This window comes from Pan paniscus, chromosome 13 (assembly GCF_029289425.2).
Source record: "Pan paniscus chromosome 13, NHGRI_mPanPan1-v2.0_pri, whole genome shotgun sequence".
NCBI classification, from domain to species: Eukaryota; Metazoa; Chordata; class Mammalia; order Primates; family Hominidae; genus Pan; species Pan paniscus.
In genome coordinates, this window is record NC_073262.2 from 93,919,998 (window position 1) to 93,944,235 (window position 24,238).

General features: G+C 42.0%; 2 protein-coding genes across 10 annotated transcripts in view; one reads left to right on the forward strand and one right to left on the reverse strand.

Moving 5' to 3' along the window:
* Positions 1 to 10,630, reverse strand: part of STAT4 (signal transducer and activator of transcription 4) — a 218,659-nt gene extending 208,029 nt beyond the window's left edge. The window contains exons 1-3 of one of the 4 annotated variants that reach the window (XM_055108904.2): positions 10,325 to 10,630; positions 9,399 to 9,477; positions 8,029 to 8,482 (exon numbers count right to left, since the gene is read on the reverse strand). The gene's annotated coding sequence lies outside the window, so the exon portion shown is untranslated. Of the gene's footprint in view, positions 1 to 8,028; positions 8,483 to 9,398; positions 9,710 to 10,324 lie in introns of those variants that run through there. The other 3 variants (XM_063595504.1, XM_063595505.1, XM_063595503.1) reach the window with 3 other exon arrangements.
* The window catches only part of MYO1B (myosin IB), a 179,473-nt gene continuing 164,869 nt past the window's right edge, over positions 9,635 to 24,238 (forward strand). For 3 of the 6 annotated variants that reach the window (XM_055108900.2, XM_063595501.1, XM_063595502.1), the window contains exon 1: positions 9,785 to 10,033. The gene's annotated coding sequence lies outside the window, so the exon portion shown is untranslated. Of the gene's footprint in view, positions 10,034 to 24,238 lie in introns of all 6 variants that reach the window. The other 3 variants (XM_008950629.6, XM_003825285.7, XM_003825286.6) reach the window with 2 other exon arrangements.

Here is a 24,238-nt window from a genome sequence, read left to right on the forward strand (position 1 = left end):
GAGGCTGAGGCAGGAGAATCGCATGAACCCTGGAGGCGGAGGTTGCAGTGAGCCGAGATCATGCCACTGCACTCCAGCATGGGTGACAGAGAGAGACCCCATCTCAAAAATAAATAATAAATAAATAAATAAATAAATAAATAAATAAGAAAGAAAAAGAAAAAGAAGGCAGTAGGATGCCAAGTGTCAGAGGAGTCAAATGCTACGAGGACCCAAAACTGCCTTTAAGATGTGGCAACTGGTGGGGCGCGGTGGCTCACACCTGTAATCCCAGCAGTTTGGGAGGCTGAAGTGGGAGGATCACTTGAGCCCAGGAGTTCAAGACCAGGCTGGGCATAGGGAGACCTCCTCCCTACAAAAAATAAAATTAGCCGCCAGATATGGTGGCGTGCGCCTGTAGTCCCAGCTACTTGGGAAGCTGAGGCGGGAGGATAGCTTGATTCCGGGGTTGTACCACTGCACTGTACACAAAAAGCCTTGGTGACAGAGTGAGACCTCATCTCAAGAAAAAAAGAGAAAAAGAAAAAAGAAACGATGTGGCAACTGACAGATGATCACTGCAGACCTTGGCAAAATCAGTTTTAATGTAGTCATAAGAGCAAAGGACTAGGGTGTGAAAGTGAAGTGAGAAAGTAGACAGAAACCATATACTAAACTTTAAAAAACTTGACTGCTGGGTAGAGAGCTGTTAAGATCCAGGCTTCTTTTTCAATAAACATACAAATTTCACTTTGTCACCCCTAAATTCTGATCAGATAGAGCCCCCTTCTCCCAGAAGATCATAGCTCAAATTTCTGGATACTTCCACCTACCAAACTGATTTCTTAAAACTTTACTTATTTATATTATAAAAGCAATCTTTTTTTCCCAAAAATATATTTATCATATAGTATACTATAAAGCATCAACCAATACTTAAGACTTTGATATGCCCATCACACACTGAGGTTACTAATGAAGATAGAGTTCACCTGGACATCTCAGTGATAGGGGTAGGAGGGGGTATAATCTTTAAGTTCCAGAATTTATTTCAAAGGCAAGAAGTTATGGATAAACTATTGAACAGAAACCAGGTAGAACTATGTTGTTTGCAATAGCAACTAGCTTAGGAAACAGCTGGTTTGGAGTTTGAAGATTTCATATGTATTGGCTTGGGCTGCTATAATCAAAATACCATAGGCGGGGTGACTTAAACAATGTTTATTTCTCATGGTTTTGGAGACTGAGAAGTCCAAGATCAAGTCATTGACAGATCTGGTGTCCAGTGAGGGCTTGCTTCCTGGTTGGTAGGCAGCCACCTTCTTGCTATATCCTCACATGGCTGAGAGAGTGAACGTTGGTTTTTCTCTTCTTATAAGGAAACTACTCCCATAATGGGGGTTCTACCTAATCACTTCCCAAAAGTCCTACCTTCTAATACCATCCCACTGGGGGTTAGTGTTTCAACATACGAATTTTGAGAGGACATAAACATGCAGTCCATAACACCATATATAAATCCTCACATATATGTAGTGGGCCAGCCATTTTTGAAGGCTCTAGCAGATACATGCACCACCCCCTCCCCCATCTCTATCAGCTCTACCTAAAATCTTGACTTTATTCTCTTTTTTGCATTAAGGCAAGCTCATCAAACTGGCCCAAGGATCTTGGATGCATCGCCCTTGGCAGATTGTGTTTCTTCTTTGAAATTCTCCTTTGAAGTGGCCCTCATTGCCAACCACCAAGCCTGCAATGGGGAGACTTCCCCCAGTACTCCTACCGATGCCTCCCACCCTGCCTACTACCTTGGACACATGACTTCATGATATGGAAAGAAGAATCTCTTCTGGAAAAGAGTGCAATAAAGAAATCCAAGGACTCTGCACTCAAAGCAAATGTTCTCCGTGGGTGATTAGTATAAACCCTCATTCAGCATGAGTTGGTTATTAGATTTGCCAGTCTCTAACATGACCTAACGGGAAAAATCACCAAGTACTGAAATGTTCTGATGGAAGGGTATTAGAAAAAACCACTCAAGCAATATTTATTTATTTATGTTTTCAGTTGGGCCAATTCAGAAAAACAAAAATTTGCAGGCCACATATTTTGTCCAAGATGAAAATAGCTTTATTACTTTTTCCTGATTATAAAAATAATACTCATTTATTATTACAAAACTTGAAAGTTATCTGTATGAAAAGAAGTAAATATAGCTTGAAATCTGAAAGTTCATAGTGGGCCACAGTTTAAAAGGCAATTCAAGTAGTTTCTTTTTTATTTGATTGGCTAGAAAAGTGTTGATGAGTGACTTTTAGTTACTAAATTTTGAATATTTGAAATTCAATATTTAAATGTTTGAAAAAGAGGACCATAAAGGCCGTTTTCTAATCTTTTACTCAGAATTGAAATCCTGGATTGTGCTGTAGCCCTTGAGCCCCAGGTTGCACATTACTGATTTAAAAACACTTGGAACGACACGAGAGGTCAAGAGGGCTGGTGAGGCCTGGGGGAGCCTGGAAGCAGCATCAGGGTCCTCGTTGCCTTGGGACTGGGGAGACGTTACAAAGGAACAGGGAGTATATCCGAGAAGACAAAGACCTGAAGCTAGACCCTACCTTCTAGGAAGTCACAGACCATGACCGTCATGTTTACCATCTTGTTGTAGTGACAGGGCTAGCACAGGACTAAATAGATACTCAGTAAATACTTCTTGATTTAGGACAAATTTTATCTACTTCACTCTTTGGCCCTGGGGTAGTGGTGCCTGATTAAAAGTCACTAGAATGGAAGAAGTCCTCGGGAATACTCAGTAAATACTTCTTGATTTAGGACAAATTTCATCTACTTCACTCTTTGGCCCTGGGGTAGTGGTGCCTGATCACAAGTCACTAGAATGGAAGAAGTCCTCAGGGTTGAGACTGTTATATGTCTGATAATCTAGAACAATTACAACACCCATCAAAGTTACTCAGTGGGACTAAAAGTATTTAGGCACCAAGGAACTTATGTACCAAAAATAAAGAGATTCTTCTTCCCCTGCCCAGGGTAAACCTTCAGGGTGATAGCTGCTTTTGACTGATAAAGATTTATAAGGCAAACTATAAAATTATAAAACATGATTTTCAATTTAATGAAACTGTGGACTTGAAGAAACATGCAGGTCTTTGAAGGAACCCCTCAGGGAGTAGATAAGAGTTTTGAGGAGACTAGGAACGAATGACTTTTTGAAGCAATTTATAGACCCAATGGCCCTGAGGGGAAAACCTTTGGGGCCTATGTGCTGTGTCAAGATTATCTCAGGTCCAGACTCAAGATCTATGGGAACTTTGCAGCACTCCCAGTCACTGAGAGGGGGGCTGGGGACAGATGAGGTTGGGGCCTGGCAAGAGGGCCCATAAGAATGTAAGACAAGCTTCTGCTCTCTTCTCTTACTCATATTGGCATGAATGGGTTTCAGGAAAAATACCCAGAGTATAGCATGTGTCTAATGGGAAGGATTATGCAGGCATCTTTATTTAGCAAAGGCCATGCTTGTCTTGGGGAGTTGGGTTGCTTGTCAACACCCTGACCTCCATGGTATGAGTCTTCCTCTGCATGAGATGGGCTGTGCTTTGGTGCTACTCTCTATAAACTTTTTCCAGCTTTATTCAAAGTTTAAGAACATCATTCCTGCAACTCCATCAGCAAGAACTGCTTTTGTCCTACCTTGCGCTCTGGAAAGTCTTTAATGAGATATCTGAAATTCTTGGCAGAGATTATAGGCTAACTTGATTTACCTAACATAATAATAACTCATGAAATTAGTTCCTCAATCTAACACTATTGAGTACTTTCTATGTTCTTAGGCTCTGAGAACACAATAGTGAACCAAACTCCACCCTCATGGAGTTTCTCACGTTGTACAGATGTCAAGATTGAGAATGCAGCTGAAATAATGGGCAACTAACCTTTTGCTTATATTTCTAATTTAAATTTTGGTTTATTCTGTCAATGGTCCCTAAACCTAGAGTTATGCCATTTTGGTTGTTAATACAATAGGATATTTTTGAGTTACACACAATTATCTTTCTCTACAGCATTTTCATATGCTAACACCTGTGATGAATGTATGCACCAGATCAAATATATGGATTTAGTTTTAGGGACTGAAGCAGAAACAGACTATTACGTCATATGTTTGCTAAATTACTTTTCATTTGGTATAGGTGACCAATATTTTTTTTCCTTTGCCATAATATTTGCTTTTCCTTGCAGTACTCCTAGGGTCTCCCCAGCAATGAGGTGACAGCTCCCCAGTTATCATTAGAAAAATGAAAATGATTTTTTAAAAAGATTGGGGAAAAGTCTAGCCATTTTTCAGATTGATTTATTGTTTCACAGCTAGGTTTTGCCATCATAGTACTAACCTGCTGTAGCATGAGAAGAAATAAGAGACAACTATTTTACTAGTTGAAATGACAGAATGCTAAATTATAAAATGTCAAGGGAAAAAATTTAGGCAATTTAAATTTCCTGGCAATGGGTCTATAATTTATTTGTGGCTCAGAGTACTCTGAGCTGTAGAGAAATGCATTTTGTGGAGAAAAATTATACTTTTTCACTGCCTGATTTTAGTGCTCAAATTACATTTTTTTAAAATAAAGAATTGTTTTTGATTTTCAAATAGTCTAGTACAGTACCTAAAAGGGACCCTATTTGTGAGCTTTTCGAATTACTCTTTTTATCCTCAAATAGCTTTAGTAAATTTTCTCCCTGCCTGGGATAAGTTCCATCAGTCTTTTTACCTTCAAATATTCTTGATGTAATTTATCTATAGTTTGTTAAATACTTAGAATAAGAGTTGTGTTTTTACCATTGAGTCTTGGACACCGATAATGCTATAGAAACATTTTTTTTTGTAATACCTAATCTGAATTTCAAATAATACTTTAAACATGAAGCACTTATTTTTAAAGCACTCTTTAAATATATTTTAAAATATTTTATTTTGTATGAAGCTATTTAAGAAATAGCTAACTCAGTGCTTACTGCATTTGGAGGACTATCCTAAACTAAGAGACATATGCTAAAGAAATAATACAGTACACTTGACCCTTGAACAAGTTGGAGACTAGGGACGCTGACCCTCCATGTAGTCAAAAATTCACGTATAATTTTTGACTCCCCAAAATTTAACTAGTAATAGCCTACTGTTGACATATCAGCCTATTGATAACATAAATGGTCTATTAACACATATTTTATATTGTATCATATATTGTATTCTTACAAAAAAAGTAAGTTAGAGAAAAAGGAAATGTTATTAAGAAAATCATAAGAAAGAGAAAATATATTTGCTATTCATTAAGTGGAAATGGATCATCAGAGTCTTCATCCTCATCCTCTTCATGTTGAGTAGGCTGAGGAGGAGGAGGAAAAGGAGGAGTGGGTCTTGCTGTCTCAGGGGTAGCAGAGGTGGAAGAGGTGGAGGAGGTGGAAAGGAGGCAGGAGAGGCAGCCACACTCAGTGTAAGTTGCCTGCCTCAGCTCCACCATCTCTAAAATGGGATTATAATATAACCTACCTCATTGGGCTGCTGTGCAGCTTCAACGAGTTAACACATATGTAGAGCATTTAGAATATTTCCTAGGATAGTCAGCTCTCTAAAACTGATGTTATCTCAGTCCTGGTGTTTTCAAACTGATTGACTAGTTTTATCTCGAGGCCTACTATCTAGCTGGAGAAGTCAAACATCCAGAAGAGGATGAATAAAAAGATTTCATGACCTGGGGCAAATTAATAGGTACTGAGAGGATGTGGCATTCAGATGCTACCATAGGAAAGAAAGCAGAATCTAATTCAAGATGATGGTCAGGAATAGGTGAAAACCGAATTTAGTTTGAAAGGATAAGTAATGCCTGGGAATAGTGACCCACACCTGTGATCCTAGTGCTTTGGGAGGCCAAGGCAGGAGTATCACTTGAGGCCAGGGGCTCAAGGCCAACCTGGGGAACAATAGTGGGACTCCTATCTCTACAAAAAATACAAAGAAATTAGTCGGGTATGGTAACATGCACCTGTAGTCCCGGCTGCTTGGGAAGCTGAGGCAGGAGGATTGTGGGAGGATTGTTTGAGTTCAAGAGTTCAAGGTTACAGTGAGCTGTGATTGTGCCACTGCACTCCAGCCTGGGTGTCAGAGCGAGATCCTGTCTTTATTTTATTTTTTAAAAAAAGATAAGTAAAGCAGGTGAAAACTGTTTGGGTGGGTAGATGAGAGACAAAATACAGCAAAAACAAAGACTGAGAATTTTAAAGATAGAGTCTTTAACACATTCAACAAGATGTAAAATACCTAAGGACAAACAGTATGAGCCTCTTCGTAAACTTAGTTGAATGAAGACAGAACCAGTGAGAAAATCTAAAAGTATGACTTCCAGTCCACTTTTATGTTTGCTACACCAAAAGGCAGTCATACGGTTCTTTCGTCAGTCTTCTTGTCAATGTTGAACTCCTTTTAATTTTCTTGAAAGGGCTCAAGTAAAACCAACTAAGAAAAAATAAGTCTTACATGCCTAGTGGTAATTACCTTCCTGGGATACATAGAGATATGCTTTTACTTCTGTATTTTCCACAAGGATGGCAAGATTTCAATTGAATGAATTTAAATTGTTGCATGTTTCCATTGAGGCAAAGCACACTTCTTGTTTTCTTTTACTGCACTCTTGTAATTTGATAATTTACGTTTTTCACCCTAAATCTCAATAATAGTTTTCTACTTCTTTTTATTTCTTTCTGTTTCCTCCAAATAGATTGAGGAGAAAGTAAAAAATGCCTTTGTAGTTGATGGATTTATTATCTATTCTTTTTTTTTTTTTGAGATGGACTCTCGCTCTGTCCAGGCTGGAGTACACTAGCGCGATCTTGGCTCACTGCAACCTCCACCTCCTGGGTTCAAGTGATTCTTCTGCCTCAGCCTCCCGAGTAGCTGGGACTACAGGAGCGTGCCACCATGCCTGGCTAATTTTTGTATTTTTAGTAGAGATGGGGTTTCACCATATTGGCCAGGCTGGTCTCGAACTCCTGACGTCATGATCCGCCTGCCACAGCCTCCCAAAGTGCTGGGATTACAGGTGTGAGCCACTGCACCCAGCCTATTATCTATTCTTGACAATTGTGGGAATAACTTTAATCTGCTTTTTATAATTTCAAAAGTGGTTGATTGATTGGTTTTTGAAAAAAATGGCCAGGAAGGTAAAAGTGTTTTAAAACCTCATGGTATGTCTTCAGAAACTTGGATTTTGAGATTTATGAAAACTAGGTAAACAGTATTTTTAAAAGAGAAGCATGATTTTTCTCTAGAAATATTTTTGGCTAACAACTTGGTTCATTTTCTTAGTGTTTATTAGGATAAGTTCTACAGTTTCTATTATTTTCTTTTTTGAACTTGCTAAAAACCTGGAGAAAGTCTTAATTGTCCTCACTATGAGAGGTCCTTCTAGAGGCAGAACTGTTCTGACTTAACTGTGTCCTATCCCTTTCTTGAGTCAGGAGTTTCAAAACTTTACTTCTAGTAGCTAGCTATTTCAATAGACCTACTCAGCACATGGTTGTCTCAAACCTACTTTTTCTAAAATCTGGCCACCTTCCAAGATCACAAGTTTATAGAATTCCCCCACTCTTCAATTTGTATACATCTTATATTCATGAACCTGCCATCTGCATTTCTGCTATTTTTGAAAGGCTGAACTGGACAGTGGAGGTCAGAAGCTCCATGAACTGCCAAACTGCTATAAGCAGTCACTTCGGAACCTAAACTCAGACAAGCAAAATGGAGAAGTGAGTCTAACACATGTCACCAGGTAGCAGGTTCATATGTTGTCTATTGTGAAGGCTGGGATCTCCAGGGTTTTCATTATGCTAGGTTATCAAGGTCTGAGGTAGTGTGCTTGATAGTGAAGACTATAGAGTCAGACTGTCTGGGTTCAAATTCCAGCTCTGTCACTGTTCTAGGTATCTATTGCTATGTAACCACCACCCAGATGACAATCTTTTATTATTATCACTTACGTTTCCGGGGCCTGATTTGGCTCAGCTAGGTTTTCTCTCTAGGTCTCTCAGGCAGCGTGGTCAGTGACTGTGGCTGGAGTTCTTTCAAAAGCTCGCCAACTCACATGCTTGGTATAAGTTGTACTGGCAGTAGACCGGGTCCTCAGCTGGCACCATCAACCCAAACACCTACACATGGCCTTCCCTGTGGCTTGAGCTTCCTCACAATATGGCAGCTGGGTTCCAAGGGTGAGTGTCCCAAGGGAGAGCCAGGTGAAAACTTTATCTCCTTTTATGACCTAGGTTTGGAAGTCACATAGCATCACATCTGCTGTATTCTATTTGTTACAATCAAATCACTAAGTCCAGACCATATTCAAAAGGAGGGCAATTAATATCCACTCTCTAATGGGAGTCTTCAAACCACCATAGCCATGTATTCCCTGAAGACCTCTCTGTCCTTGGCTTTGCTGGTCTGTAAAACAAGGATAATGAGAGAAACTTACCTCAGAGCTTTTTGTGAGGATTAAACAAAGAACAGTCCCTGGTACCCAGTATGTGTTAGTTTCGGCCATTATCACACCACTTGTACATCTGAAGTGATGCTGATGGTGACATCAATGATGAGACAGTTCCCAGCAGATATAGTCTGTGAAGGTCCCACCTTTCCAAAATCTACTAGTGGCATTTAACAAATCCCAGCGCCTGTGGTTCTTACGCCAGTGGGAACAGTTACTATATATGGTCTGAATTCTTTGGTTCACCTCACTTTAGTGACAGCTTCCAGATACAGGTCAGTCCATTTAAACCTGGCCCATTTATGGCAATTTATTTCATTATAGGATAAAGTAGTTAGAACCATGAGTAATAATTACTGTGTCTACAGTGCTTTTAACACCTCAGCCAAGTAATCCTCATCTCACCCAGTGAGTAAGTTTGAATGCGCACCCTTCCCTGTGCGAGGATGAAGAAACCAGGACCTGGGTCAAGAGGATTGTTCTAAATTCTCCAATGAGGCAATAGGGCTTGAGTGAGAAGGTGTGTGTGTGTGTAGGGGGGGTGTCCTGATTCTCTGGCCCCTACATGCCTGTATAATATACCCCATCACTGATCATTACTCAGGGCCTGTTAATACACTCTATTCAAATACATATGGGTATTTGAAATTTCTTTTAAACTACCTCTCATGTATTTATAACACAAAGAATTGGCCAGTGTCTATTTCCCACAATGTGAGATTAAGTAATTTAAAAGATACTAAAAGTCTTGTAAATGAAGACACACCACACCACTCAGTATAATTTTTTTCTTTTTCTGTGAAACTAATATTTTCTGATATTCTCGGCATCCAAACATTTTCATCTTGGGGAGGAGGAAAAATTGAGACTTACTCCCACTGTTTGCCGGAATGTGACCCCAGGCTGGCTTCGAGTTGTCAAACGTTGTATTTCTCATTTTATGTCAGTGAGTCTGGAAGCAAAAAAGGTAGAAAGACTGCCTTCCGTGGGGGCCGCGACCATCGCCCTTCCTTCCCTCAAGCCTCGTCCCATCCAGGCTCGCCCCGGGTGCGGAGGGTCGGGCCGCAAACCCGCAAGGCGCGGAGGCCGCCGCGACGCTCACCGGGGGGCGCTGTGAAGCCGGCACCGGGCGGCCAGAGGTGAGTCGGCTCGGAGGCGGTGGCTCCCGTTCCTGCCCGCGCGCCGAGGGGCGAATCCCAGGCAGCGAGGTCGCCGCCCCCGCCCCTCGGCCGGCCCCTCCGCCAGCGGGCGAGAGGGGAGTGGCCGGGCTCCTCCCGCCGCCGCTGAGCACTCCGCAGCTGGGTGCGCACGGGAGCCTCAACCGCGGCGCGTGGAGGCAGTACCAGAGCGCGCGGCGCGCAGTCGGCCGGCAGCCGCGGGACAGCCTTGGCAGAACAGCCGCGGCGGGAGCCCCGCAGCCCCGGGCTGGGCCCGCGTCCCGGAGCGCCACCGGAGAGCGAGGACGACGTGGACGCGGAGTGGCGCCCGGCGAGGTAGCGCCAGGCGAGGTAGCGCGAGCGCTTTCTCTCTCTCTCCCCTGCCCTTCCCTCTGCGTCCGGCGTCGGCCCCCGAGGCGCCTGCTCCGCGCCTTTGTGCCCGCGGTCCCTGGCCCCGTCGCACCCTGCGGGCGGGGGTCAGCGGGCTCTGCCGCTCTCTTGGGAGACGCGCCGCTGCGGCGGGAACGGCGCACGCTGTAGGTTGCGGAGGGTGGTCGTGTCTCCGCAGTGGCTTTGGGGTGGCGGGAGGGAAGAAGGGCTTGTAAACTAAGTTGCTCTTACTTTGCCCCATGCCTCTCGTACCTGTGGGCAGAGTCGAATCTCGGCTGTCCTCGTGTTCACCCACAGCCCCTCCATTCCTCTGGCCCACAGCTGTTTCCTGGCCCCCTGGAAAGACACGGTGTGGGTTCCTCCGGGCAGGAAAGCGGAGGGAGAACAATGGGGCGTCCTGGGGAGTGGGGTTCAGGTGCGGTGTGCCCCGGCGGCGGCGGGGGAGGAGGAGCCCGGGACGCTGTGGGCCTCCGTGCGCGTGCAGCTGCGCTCGCCTCCTTTGTTCCGCCGCTGCGGAGGGGGTTGCCCTGGGTCTCGTTTCCTGCCCGGGATGGGATTGATTCACGGTCCCAGAGAGGGAAGGGGAAGGGGGCGGGGCTGGAATGGAAACCAGATTAGAGACGGGAGCTACGAAGGGTGGTGGGGCCGGGAGGAGAGTTGGGGAGAGGGTTGGGAGAGGGTGATGAGAGCGCGCTGGAGAGGTAATTACAAACACACAACATTTTGTTCAAGGGCCATGTGAGTTTCTAGAGCTTATTTGTAGTGCTTTGTTCAGGCTTCGGCCCAGCGTTTATTGCTGCAACAAGTTGTGTGCTTCTGGAGTTTCTAGGCGTTCCCAATGTTAGATTGCTCAAAGCAAATCTTCTTAGTTACAGTGAAAGAAGCCCCCCCCCCTTTTTTTTTTGAGATTTGAAAAAATTTTGCTATGAACTATGGCATTGGTGTGTATGTGTGTGCCTCTGGGTCTGTGTGTGTAGCTAGTGGATATTGGCTGGAATGGGTAGGGGACAAATTTTATAGAATCAATTTTGACGTAAAATTGTTTTATAGTATAATATAGTACAACAGTTTTCCAGGACTGTTTGAGGGCAGAAACCACCAGAAAATTAGACATTGCTATAAATAAATGAATCAGACTAGGTAACACAATTGAAAAACCCTTTTACAGTCTGTCCCAGGAAACACACCACACACACCAGCGTTTGGGGTTTGAACTGAGGAGCCCTGGCATTGAAGTGTTCTGTGCTTTCACTCTCTGTGTGAGGATCGTTTAGAGGTGGTAGAATTAAATGTAATGTGTCAGACATTTGTTAAGTGACCTTTCCTAGATTGGAATCGAGACTCCCCAAAGGATTGGCTGACCTAGGGAGGGAGCTATGGGGGATTGAATGATGTGTGTTTTTTGAATGGGGTATTCCAAGCAAAACTGTTTTGGGAGGAGGCTGACATTTCCAGGCATTCATGGTTTGGGCCTATGGGACACTGGTGGAAGGATTCCCAAAGTCAGACTGAAGGTTAGAATTACTGTGGTGATAATTTAGGAGACATTGTGTTGTAGTAGTCTGGCTGCAGACAGGGCTGGGAAGTGGCCCAGAGCTGCCTCTTTGACAAGCTGAGGGTCCGCCATTAAACCACCCCTTTGGCCATTTATTTTGAGATGAACCAAGTTTGAAAGCCTCTTAACCTTAGAAGGCTAATTAGGAGCTTGCTGTGGGGGAAAAAAATATCTCCTGCCCACTAAGTGGTAATGGAAAAGAGCTGTATAAGCTACTGCTGAGGGTTTGTCTTTTTCGTGGGGGATGTGGTCAAATTTTCAGGCCAGGCTGAAAAGCACTGGGACTTGTCCTCAGGAGCCATTATGATGTGAAGTTGAAATGGGATGGTGTCCAACTGTCAAGCTGTTTGTCATTAGAACTAACACACTGCTTGGCAAAACGTTGTGCTAGGGCAGCTAACAGAGGGAGACTTTTTGTTGTTGTTGTCTTACCATTTTGGACTTTTCACTTATGCTGTGAATTGTTTTATAAAATACAACACGATTGAATTCCTCTCAAGTACTCATTGTTCTATACATTAACAAAATGTAAAGCATCTGAACATTGCCGCTACTGGAGATGTGGACAGATAGCAGAATCCTAAGTGGCTGGTCTCTGGTCTCTGGCCTCTGGCCGTTCTGGTGGATGCCTGATTGTGTGATAAGGCTGGCAACAGGCTGTACCCCCTTCCCAGGATGAATCATCACTTTGTCAAGCCTGGAGTTAAAGACTAACTTTCCCTGATTGCTGCACAGTTATGCAAAGCAAGGAGGAACGTCTGACATCATGGGGAAGAAGAGGGAGTGAGGTGGGTGGGTGGTGTTTGGCTAAGAAGGGATCTTCAGCATGTAGCATCCATGTTTTTAGCATTTGTCCTCCTTTGGGTAAGATTGTCTTCTACCTCGCTTCTACTGTTTTCAATAGCTGAACATTTGGATTTTAATTAAATAGCCTAACAATAATTATAGCTATCATTTAGTATGTGTTCATTACATGCCAAGAATTTTACATACATTACTATATTCATCATCACAACAACTTGATAAAGTGGGTGTTATCTCCATTTTCCAGTGGAAACTGAGGCCTGGAGGAGTTAAGTAACTTGCCCCTTAAACCGTACAGATGCTCCTAGATTTACAATGGGGTTATGTCCTGATAAACCCATCGTAAGTTGAAAATATTGTAAGTTGAAAATGCATTTAATACACTTAATCTACCGAACCTTAAATGTGTCCAGAACAGTCACATTAGCCTACAGTTGGGCAAAGTCGTCTGGTAACACAGTCCACTGTAGAGTATTGGTTGTTCATCCTTGTGATGGTGTAGCTGACTGGGAGCTGCGGCTCGCCGCCACTGCCCAGCATTGTGATGGGGTATCGTACTACATGTGGCTAGCCCCAGAAAACATCACAATTCAAAATTCTAAGTACGATTTCCACTGAATGCCTATCATTTTTGCACCATTATAGAGTAAAAAAATCCTAAGTTGAACCATTGTAAATTGAGGACCCTCTGTGCTTGTGTAGCTAACTACTAAGTGGTGGAAGTGCGATTGGGGATCCCAAAGTCCATACTCTTTAGGTATATACTGTATGGTATGATGTATTTTAATAATAACAACAGTTTGATTATCTAGTTGGTTAGCCCCTGGCAGATGTCAAATTACTTTCACGTCTATTATTGTAGTTGATTCTTCCAAAAACCACTGTGAGATAGGTTTGGAAGCCCAGGTTAGGACATTACAACTCTTAGAACTGTATTGCTAAAGAGCTGTATGTTATGGCCTGTGTGAATAAGCTGTAAGTGAATGAAACTTTACTTTTAAAAAGTTAGGTTGCCAACATTTAAAAATAAGTTCTTTTTTCCAAACATTTAAAAGTGGTAGAACAGAGTAGATCTTATATTGCACTCAAGGCTTTTATGTTTATTGAAATCCATTTTAAGCCCTTTTTATCTTACAGCCTTTAATAGAACATTGCACTTTGCTTCTTAACTGAGACCTGATGCCAGAGTGTCTTTTTAAGAAGAGAAATAAGGAGGGAAGGAATGTGCTTATAAAGAGGAAGTGGGACATCAGAATTGGAAACACTCGCAGCAGCAGGCCATAGATTTTTCCCAGCACATGCTTTTTGTCCTGGCAGTAGCCTTTTACAGAAGACATTCTTCCTTAGGGAAGTGTCAAGGGTCTTTCTTTACAGTATCCTCTGAGATCATCAAATTTCTGAGCTCTGTGGGAACACTCATTCCACATGATTTTTGTGCTCATCCCTTCCCCACAGGGGAAGTGAACTAGTTTAGGCATCTGCATGAAAAGGGAATAGCAGTGGTATCTGTCCTTAGGGTGGCACTGAGAGTGGCACTGGGCAAGAGGTACCAGACTTTGACACCAAGTACAGGAGCAGAATGGAGTTTAACACTTGGCATCATGGATTGTTTGTGGATTCCTCAGAATGCTCCTGGGCAAATGGAAAAGTCAATATTGGGTTTTTGTTGTTGTTGTTGTTTCTAAGATAAGAATTTGAAGACTGGAAGTTCTGCCTTGTTTATTTATTTCAAGCTAGGACACCATTTGGGGTCTTCAAGTTCTGTGGTATAGGTGAGAGTAACTTTAGTCTCCTCAGGCTATGAAATTCTCCTCCACTGGCTATTTTAGACTTTTGCCTCTGGAGGAGAGGCAGACACATGGTTTGCTAAACTCTTAACAGGTGAGCACCTTCCAACTTACCATAAGCAGCATAGAGGAGGAAAAAGGATGCTTCCCAGCATTACACTCTTACAGCCTTTGGTAGGTCTTTGCAGTTGTCAGCCTCTTCCTCATCAGTTCATATTTTATTAAGCACACAGGTCGTGCAAGACAATGCATTAGACACATTTTAAAAGGAAGAAAGGAAATCCATTGTGCTTTCAGGGACGTTGTAGCAGGGCAGGTGGATGCATCCCAAGAGTGGATGTTGGTGAAATGAAGAAAATGGCTATGACAGCTGTAGTGACCAAGACCAGGGGAACACTTGCTTTTGAGACAAAAGCTGAGAACAAACAGAAGCAAGAGAGTGGAAGAAAACTGAACACAGGTGCCAGCTTCTCTGACTTAGGTTTTATTTCCTCCAATCTCCAATGATGTGAAAGGGTTCAGGTTCAGAACCCTGACTGAGGTCCAAAAAATGATATATAAACTACCATTCTATGCGAGAAGGTTTGAATAGCAGTGTCTTCCCTGGTGCGTGGCAGGTCCTTGGTACCTCCGCCAACTCTCTTCTCTACACACCTGCCAGCATCCCTTCCTCATCCTGTGTTCAATGTGGCTGTCAACTAAGGCTGTTAATAGACTTCAGGCATATTTGCATTTTAAAAGGCTCTTATGGACAAGACATGCCAAATCTACAAAGAATGAGTCATTCATATTGAGTTATATGATATTATTCATGCTACTGTTTATTAAGTATTGGGTGCCTGCTTTGTGCTAGGCCTCATGCTGGGTACTTTCTGTAGGTTGATTTCCTTCTCATCACTATCCCTTAGTAGGAGGTATTTGTAGATGAGGGAATTGAGTCACTAGCCTGGAGGTCAAGCCTCAAAGACCCCTTTGCTTTCCAGAACAATGAAGTGCCACCAGGTAGAGTGTACTGTGAAGCTTTGAATGAGTACTGTGGAGCTTTGGGCAAAAACTTTGATTCTTTGGGTGAGTACTTTGATGCTTTGGTCACTTTTAAGGAGTTCTTTTTAAGGAGTTAGAGGGAGAGCCCAGCTGTTGTCCCTCTCCTTCCTGGCTTGTTTCCTTTGTCACCTGAAGTCAGGATTCCTGTAGGTGTCCTTGGCTGGTCCAAAGCTAGGAGAATTGGTTGAACTGCTTCTCAGTTTATCCTTTTCTGGGTGTTTTGGCTTCCCAGTCCTGCGTCATTCTCCTTCCCCAGCTGAGGGAGACAAGATTCAGCCTGCTAGTGAGAGACTGAATAGCCAGTCCCTTTTCTTACCCCCTTGCTGGCCATGCCTTTATCTTCAGGAATAGATTGTCATCTGGGAGTTTCAGGGCGTTTGTCTGATCTCTGGTCTCCAGTCTGCCTGCGAGCAGCATGCCACAGGGCATCCAGTCCTGGAGCTCGCTCAGATCTTTGATGTATGAGAATAAGCGGTGTGGATGCCATTGCAGAGCTGGGTTTTGGGAAGAGAGTTGGGGTGAAATTTGTAGTCTTCCAAGATAGGCAGTTTTATAAATAGCAGAAAAGTAAAAACTGACATTCTTCTTTTGCTTATCAGATAAGCACCTGATAAGTTTCTGAAAATGCAAGGGGCCTGTCTTTCCTTGATAACTTAAGAGAGGCTTAAGAGGAAACCAAATCTCTGCCTTCCGGGGACTTTCAGTCCAATTCTTCCTGGACTCAAGATGCTTTAAGATTGCACAGATGGCTTAAGTTTGCTGTGTTAAAATGAAAATATAGTAATGTAGTTCAGAATTGTACATTACAGGTTTTTAAATTTGTTTAAAAAAAGAATGCAATATCTTTAAAGACTTTTTAGAAAATTGAATTGAAAGGACAGTGGAACAGATTATTAGTTATCGACATTATAATACGTTTACACGTCATTTGCCTACTTAATTTTCACTGGTTACATGAAAGCATTTTCACATTGCAACCACAACAAAAAGCTCCCCCAAAATACACAAAGAATCTTAATTGCAAGATTCCTGCTGGTCCCACTTAACATTTTCCAGTGTATACCTTCTCTCTCCATCATTGCTGCTTTGCTCTACATTTTATATTAGATCCTGAATTGCTATTTGTGATGTTCAGATTGCAAATATACTAGCTTCCTAACTGATCATTTTTTCCCTTAAAAGTACTTCAGAGTGATTGGTCACTGTTTTATTCATTTTAGACCCACAGTCTAAATGCTTTAAGGAAAAGCTTAATTTTCATAGACATTGGGCCTATGCCAATTTGCATGGCTTGTTATTTTTGTGATCCTCATATAATCTGCTTCTAGTCATAATAGGTAGATCACAGTTTTGAGCTACCCCTGATATAGTGAGCCATCTATGAAAAAGTTCTCGCTTGCCTGAAATTTTCAAAGTGTTGAGAGCTATTCATAAAAATATATGAACTGCCACGCTGGTCAGGTTCAGGGCTTATTTGCCATAGTATTCTGCAGGTATTCTGTGACATTCAGGAAGGAAAATAGAGTTAGACTCCTGATGTCAGCTTTGTAAAGGTTCATAGATGTCTCTTGAGTATCTGTAATTACATGATCTCTTAAAAACCTCTTACCCATGTACTGAAATTCATCTTGAATTGTTTATTTTTATCCTGCATTCACACAATTCACACTTTAAAGATAGAACTTGATTATATTGGTATTTTTATTTCAAATTTTCAATTTTTGGAATGGCAGAATGTTGCTATTGAAAAGTGTCTTAAAGGTCACCACTGTAACCCCTTCATTGTGCTTGAGACCTGCTCAGCTCCTAAATTTAACAGGGGACGTATCTGAGAAACTGACTCCAAGTTGTAACCTCTTGCTTAGTTTTCTTTCTAGGGAGATATCTGTCTCTCCAAACCTGTCGAAATCTAAATTTATTACCTCTTACCTAATACTTGGTCCCCTGTGGACTTCACTTCACTGTTTGTACTAATAGCCTTTTCATCACCATCTTGACTTTGGATTCTAGAGCATCACCTACTTCCCCATTTTCTGTGACCCTTACATTCCTCCTGTCAGTCACTATGTCTGATTTATTGTTCTCCCCTATCTTTTGCCCTTTGCAAATCCTCAAGCCCTCATTCTGGTTCAGACCTTTAAAAGGCTGAGTTACTAGAGTATAGTGTTACCCAAAGTGAGTTGTTCCATAAAAAATTAGTAAGTTGGAAAAAAAAAACGAAAAAATACCCCACCCATAAAGTTGGTAAATGTTCCTGTAAAAAGGGTTCCTTGGCCAGGTACATGTTAGAATAGCTGGTTAAGTTTCTTTGCAGAAAGACTTTTCATGGCCTTCATTTGTGACTGTGTACTGTGAATTCCCAAGAGAAAGATACAGTATTCACTTGTCCCAACTTATGTCACCATTGTACCACGTTTTGGGGGGATCATTTCGTAGATAACACTGCTATAGTCACTTCACTGTACCTTTTTAGGTTCTGTCACTGCCTGGCTTCCTGTGGGAATGTGCATTCCATGTGAGCCGTACTTGGTTCACTCTCAACTGTGTCTTGTGCTTTTACCTTGTTGTTCTGGATCATTCCTTCCCCCCAGAAGCCCCTCTCCCCTATCACACTGGCACATCTTTCTGTGCCCAGCTTTGTGCCTGTCTTCTCCGTCAGTTTTCCCAGACTCAGGTTGCCCTTGTTCTTCTGAACTTACACTTAACTGTTTCACAACTTAAAAAAAAAAAAGAAAATACTTGAAGCACAATGAAATGTTGAAAGTAACCTTACACATTCATATGGTTAAATTATTGGAATTCCCACAAAATTCCATTTTCCATATTTGCGTCAGTTGACGCATCACATGCACATCACATTCTCCTCTGTTTCCCCCCACAGGTTAGCTTGCACATATGTTCAACAAGCTTGTTGCTTGTGGGGCTTTTTTCTTTAATTTTGTGTTATTGAAATTGTGTTGCATTTAAATAGAAATTCAGGGAGAATTGACATCTTTATGGTTTAATGGCTTCCCATCCACAAACCTCATAAGCTTCTTTAATAGGTCTTTTATGTCCTTCAATGAAATTTTTATCATTTTATATGTAAAACTCTTTCATACCTTTTGTTAGATTTGTGCCAAGGTGCTTCATGGTTTCTGTGGTCATTTTGAATGAATGATTTAGTGCATTTCTGGTTAGTGTTGCTGGTGTACAAGAAAGGGATTGATTTTGTATTTGTTTATAAGTAGTTCTTGATTGATCAAGTTCACATCTAAACCTGTGTTTGCTATGGGAGCCTGCAGTTGGGTGGCTTTTCCAATACAGCATAAAATAACTTAGCCTTTATTGAAAATGTCATAATTCACTTTATTTTTATTTATTTATTTATTTTTTGAGACAGAGTTTCGCTCTTGCTGCCCAGGCTGGAGTACAATGGCACAATCTTGGCTCACTGCAACCTCCACCTCCCAGGTTCAAGCAATTCTCCTGCCTCAGCCTCCGGAGTAGCTGGGATTACAGGCATGCACCACCACGCCTGGCTAATTTTGTATTTTTGGCAGAGATGGGGTTTCTCCATGTTGAGACTGGTCTCGAACTCCTGACCTCAGGTGATCCACCCACCTTGGCCTCCCAAAGTGCTGGGATTACAGGCGTGAGCCACCGCGCCCGGCCTCTTTTTTTTTTTTTTTTTTTTAGAGACAGAGTCTGGCTCTGTTGCATAGGCTGGAATGCAATGGCATGATCGTAGCTCGGTGCAGCCTCATACTCCTGGACTCAAATGAGCCTCCCACCTCAGCTTCCCAAGTAACTAGGACTATTGGTGTGCGCCTCCATGCCCAACTAATTTTTAAATTTTTTGTAGAGATAATGTCTCATTGGTCCCAGGCTCCTGGCCTCAATCAGTTCTCCTGCCTTGGTTTCCCAAGTGCTGGGATTACAGGTGTAAGTCACCACACCTGACCTAATTTAAAAATTATATGCAGTACTTTTAGAAGTAAGGAAGGGGTGACTTTTAGTTATTTAATGTGTTCATTTATTAACTCATCAAATGTTTAGGTGCCTAGTATGTTTCAGGCACCGTACTAGGTACTGTGTTTTTGTTTTTGTTTTTGTTTTAGAGACAGGGTCTCTCTTTGTTGCTCAGGCCAGAGTACAGTGGTGTGAACATAGCTCACTGCAGGATTGAACTCCTGGGCACAAGTGATCCTCCTGTCTCCACCTCCCAAGCAGCTAGGACTACAGGCAGCATCTCCACACCCCACTAATTTTTTACATTTTTTTGTGGAGACGGGGTCTTTCTATGTTGCCCAGGCTGGTCTTGAACTCCTGGCCTCAAGTGATCCTCCCTCCTCAGCCTCTTGAAGTGTTAGGATTACAGGTATGAGGCACTACACCCATCCTGTACTGAATCTTTAATGTTGAACAAAACAGATGTGGTTTCTGCTCTCATGAATGTGAAGGGGAAGAGACATTGTGGAAATGGACACGGATAAATATGTATTCGTGGATTAGCATCGATACTGTGAAGGAAAAGGACAGGGGGCTGTGAGAAACAGAAAGGCGGAGAGAGGGAAATTTGATTGGGGTACAAGGAGAGCCTGACTTAGGAAATAAACATTCACACAGCTGCCTGAAGGATGAGTTGGTGTTAAAGAATGAGGAGAATGGAAGAACTTTCTAGGCAATAAAAAGAGGCTCAGAAGCCCCAAGGTGGGACTCTACTCTGAATGACACAAAGATGGGAATTTTAGTGACTGATGACTTAAATCAAGTTATTAATTCTTAGTAAATTATCATAATAGTGGTATTTAACAGTGTTTTACACACTATTATGACAAAGTGAAGGTATTTATTTTTGATCAGTATATCCTCATCCTGCCAAGTGAAGCTGGCTAGATTCAGAGAGCTGCCTCTATGGTGAGGCTTGAATGGGGCCACTGCCCACACCCCTACCCCCTCTGCATTTTGAGTATTGCCACTGCTGCTGCCATTGGGTCCTGGCATCTGCTGGACACGAGCGTCCTGCTCAGCAATTTTCTCCTGAGCTCTGCACTAATAGACGGGGTCCTTTAAGGTCAGGTCAGGTCAGGTCGGAAGAAGACTGCTCTGCCCTTCCTGGGAGGGGTGGTGAGCAGGGCCTTCTGTGTTTTTTCCAGTGTCTCAGCCTTCTCCACTCTCCCTCCTTCACTGTCTCTTAAACACACACTGAGGGCTCAGGCATGACAATGGGATGGGATCCAAACTGAGTTACACACCTACCTAGAATCTGTGCTCTGTTTGGTCATTAAGGCATTGCTCTGGGGCAGGCATGACTGAGCTTAGTTGAGATGAGTCCTCTGTATAGTGAAAAGCTATGTGGTGCAGTGGGCTGGGCTCTGGAGACAATACTGGTGTTTGAAACTTGACTCTTCTCCTTAGTAGCCCCCGGACCCTGGGCTTGTAGCTTAAACGGTCTGCCTCCATTTTCTCATCTGCGCAATGTGGGTAATTTTGCAGAGCTGCCTTCTTTGGGTTATAGTAAGGATTAAATGAATCAACACATGTGCAGCCCCTAGAACAGTGTCAGGCACAGAGCAAGCACTCGGTGTAGATGTTAGTTACTACTATTCAGCCTTTCCTGCAATGCTTTCCTGGGGTTCCTCCTCCCCTACACCAGATATTTAAATCTGTTTGAATCCTAGCAGTGCACACAATTTAGAATTTCATACGAGGGACTCCTTTGGAAAATATGGGGAGAAAGATGGCAAAAAAAGAAACCAAAATGTTAAGTGATTGTGTTACGATAATAGATTGGGGTGACTTTTACTTTTAACTCTCTATTTTCTAAATCTTCTATAACCTGGTTATGTTACCTCTGTACTAATAATATAATAAAATTATTTGAAGAAAGAAAAGTCAGGCTGGCAGTCTCCAATTGGTTTGCTAAAAAGGGACAGGAGAGAGTGAGAAGCCAGGGGTGGGCCTGCTCTAGTGGCATTCACAGGTGAAGTACCTTCCCATTTGTGCTTATAGTTGCAGAAACTAGGTAACGGTGTTGAATAGTCTTTAGCAGAAGTATCCCCAAAAGTTAGAAGATGGGGCTATTCCTTGTGAATCCCCCTTTTCTGTGAATTTTTTTTTAATCTGTCATTATTTTCCCTTTTTGTTTGTTCTGTGCTCCCTTAGTGGTCCTCTTGCCATGTCTCTCATTCAGTCCCCTCTTCCTCCCCCTTCCCCTTGAAAGTCTCTCCTTTTAATCCATCTTCTTTACCTGCTGTCATGCAGAAATTATGCACCCATTTATTCAATTCAAAATAAAGCATCAGTTTTATTTTTATTGTCAAAATAGGTAAATATAACTTTTCACTCTCAGAAATCTAAATGAAGTTGCCCTTTACTTACTTACACCTAAATTAATTGATTAGTTAATTTATTTGCTGACAAATTAATGAACTCTGGGGGTCTGTGACCTCCTAAAAGCACCAGGAATCTTGGAAGATTGGGTGGCTGCAAGGAAGGGAAGATTGAGGGGATGTTGAAGTTAAATTTTTCCTCTTTGCCTATTTTGCATAGGGTTATCTGTGTTGCTGCCATTTTGGTATATGTCAGAATTTTTGAACTTTTCCAACAGAATTCTGGAAAATGACCAAAATACATTTTTGCAAAGAAACCATGCCATATCTGACAAATTTCTTCAAAAGCCCATCGATTTTAATCACTGAAAAGTTCAGCGAACTTTCCAGGTTTTCTTTCATGCTGCTCTTTTTATGTAATTGTGGGTGGAGAAATGGACTTTCCTGCAAAGTGTGTTTATCTACAGGAATTTATTCTTGGCAGTGGCATTTTATAAGTATCTTAAAAATAATGCTGACATAGATTTGAAAGAAGGTAGTGGGTTACAGTAATGTTACCTGCTATCAGCTGAAGAGCTGTTTACATGAGGAATATTGCTAATTTAATGATGCTACACAATTGAGTGTAAAATCTAGTGGAGGACATTTAAATAAACGGAAGTAAGGTGATGCCTTTCTGTACCTTATTCCACAATTTAGGTATTTTTATCTTCAATGACAAATGCCTAATTTGAACATATCATAAATATTTATGATAGTTCTTTTTCTGCTTTAAGGAAGTCTGGGACAATTACAGTAAAATCTAGTTTTATAAAATGTGTATACCTAGAGTTAGCATTGGTTTTTTCAAAAGAAGACATCATAGGAATTTTTTAAATTAGAACCAACATATGTGTCGCTTAATGATGGGTATACATTCTGTGAAGTGTGTCATCGGGCAATTTTGTCATTGCGCAAACACCGCAAAGTGGACTTAACACAAACTTAGATGGGACAGACAACCGTATACAGGTACAGCCAACACAAGTATAGCCAATTGCTCCTAGTCTACAAACCTGTACAGTGTGTTACCGTACTGAATATTGTAGGCAATTATAACACAGTAGTATTTGTGTATCTAAACAAAGAGAAGAAATAGTAAAGATATGGTATAAAAGATAAAAAATGTTACACCTCTCTAGGGCACTTATGAATAGAGCTTGCAAGACCAGAAGTTGCTCTGGGGGAGTCAGTGAGTGATGGGTGAATGTGAGGGCCTAGGACGTTACTGTACACTGCTGTAGACTTTATAAACAGTGTACACTTAGGCTACCCTAAATTTATAAAAACACAAAGTAATTGCATCATGACGTCACTAGTCGATAGGAATTTTTCAACTGCATTTTAAACTTACGGGACCTCCATTATATGTGTGGTCTGTTGTTGACGGAAACGGATGCGGTGTGTGACTATATCCCCTTTTTGAGTAGGGCAGCGGTTATAGCTGCTTATTTGCTTTTGTCACAGAGCTACATGATGTTGGCATGACCTTGTATCTCCACTTCATACACACTAATACTGTGGAGGAGGATCAAGTCGTTGGGTTTAGCCTAGGCATGCCAAGGGTATGGCATGAGCATGGAACACATAATGCTAGAACTGCCAGCCCAGTCTTAATACTTAGCACTTGTTGCCAGTTTAAAAAACAATACAAAGGTATAGGTAAAATGTTAAAGGAAACTTGTACTAATTTATGTCCTTTGAAGTGACCTTTTTGTGTCTCATGGACTCTGGGCTGTAATACCTGACTATGTTCTGCAGCTTGGATGGAGAAAATGCCCCTTCCTTACCTGGCAGGCAGTGAGCCAGGTTGGACATTAGATACATAGTCGACTTCACCTACTCTGTGATTTAGCTTCCAGCTTTACAGTTTGCTGTCTTGGCAGCAGCTTGTGCATGGCGAACTTTTCTGACTAGAACAGTTAATAACCCCCACAGATGTTGGGAGCCCAGTTTTGCAGCTGTTGATATGTCCAGTTGGATTTCTTGAAAGAATTAATCAATTTTGAAGATCTCATGCCGTGGGCTGCAAGCATAATAGGATTTAGGGGGAAACTTTATTTTATGGGAGTTTGAGTTGGTATTGCAACAGATGTAGCAGGAGGTTGAACAGCAGCTGAAGGGATGCAGGAAAATGGAGTTTAAAAAGACGTTTGTGAGCCTACCACTCTAAAAGTGTCAACTGTGGTCATTTCTGAATATTCTTTTCCAGGCTTTTTATGTGAATGTTTTAAAATGTGATCATAATCATAGAGTACATACATTTTCTATATTGCTACATAGTATTTGAAATAAATTTTATAGTTGTGTATTATTCCATTGAGTACCATCATTTTCTGCAACATCCCTTTATTTTTGGGCATTTGTATTCCTTCTGCCACTTTGCTGTTGTGAATAATGCTGTGATGAGCCTTTTTGTACCTATAACCTTTTCTATATTTTGAATGATTTTCTTTTTTTTTTTTTCTTTTTTATTGATCATTCTTGGGTGTTTCTCGCAGAGGGGGATTTGGCAGGGTCACAGGACAATAGTGGAGGGAAGGTCAGCAGATAAACAAGTGAACAAAGTTCTCTGGTTTTCCTAGGCAGAGGACCCTGCGGCCTTCTGCAGTGTTTGTGTCCC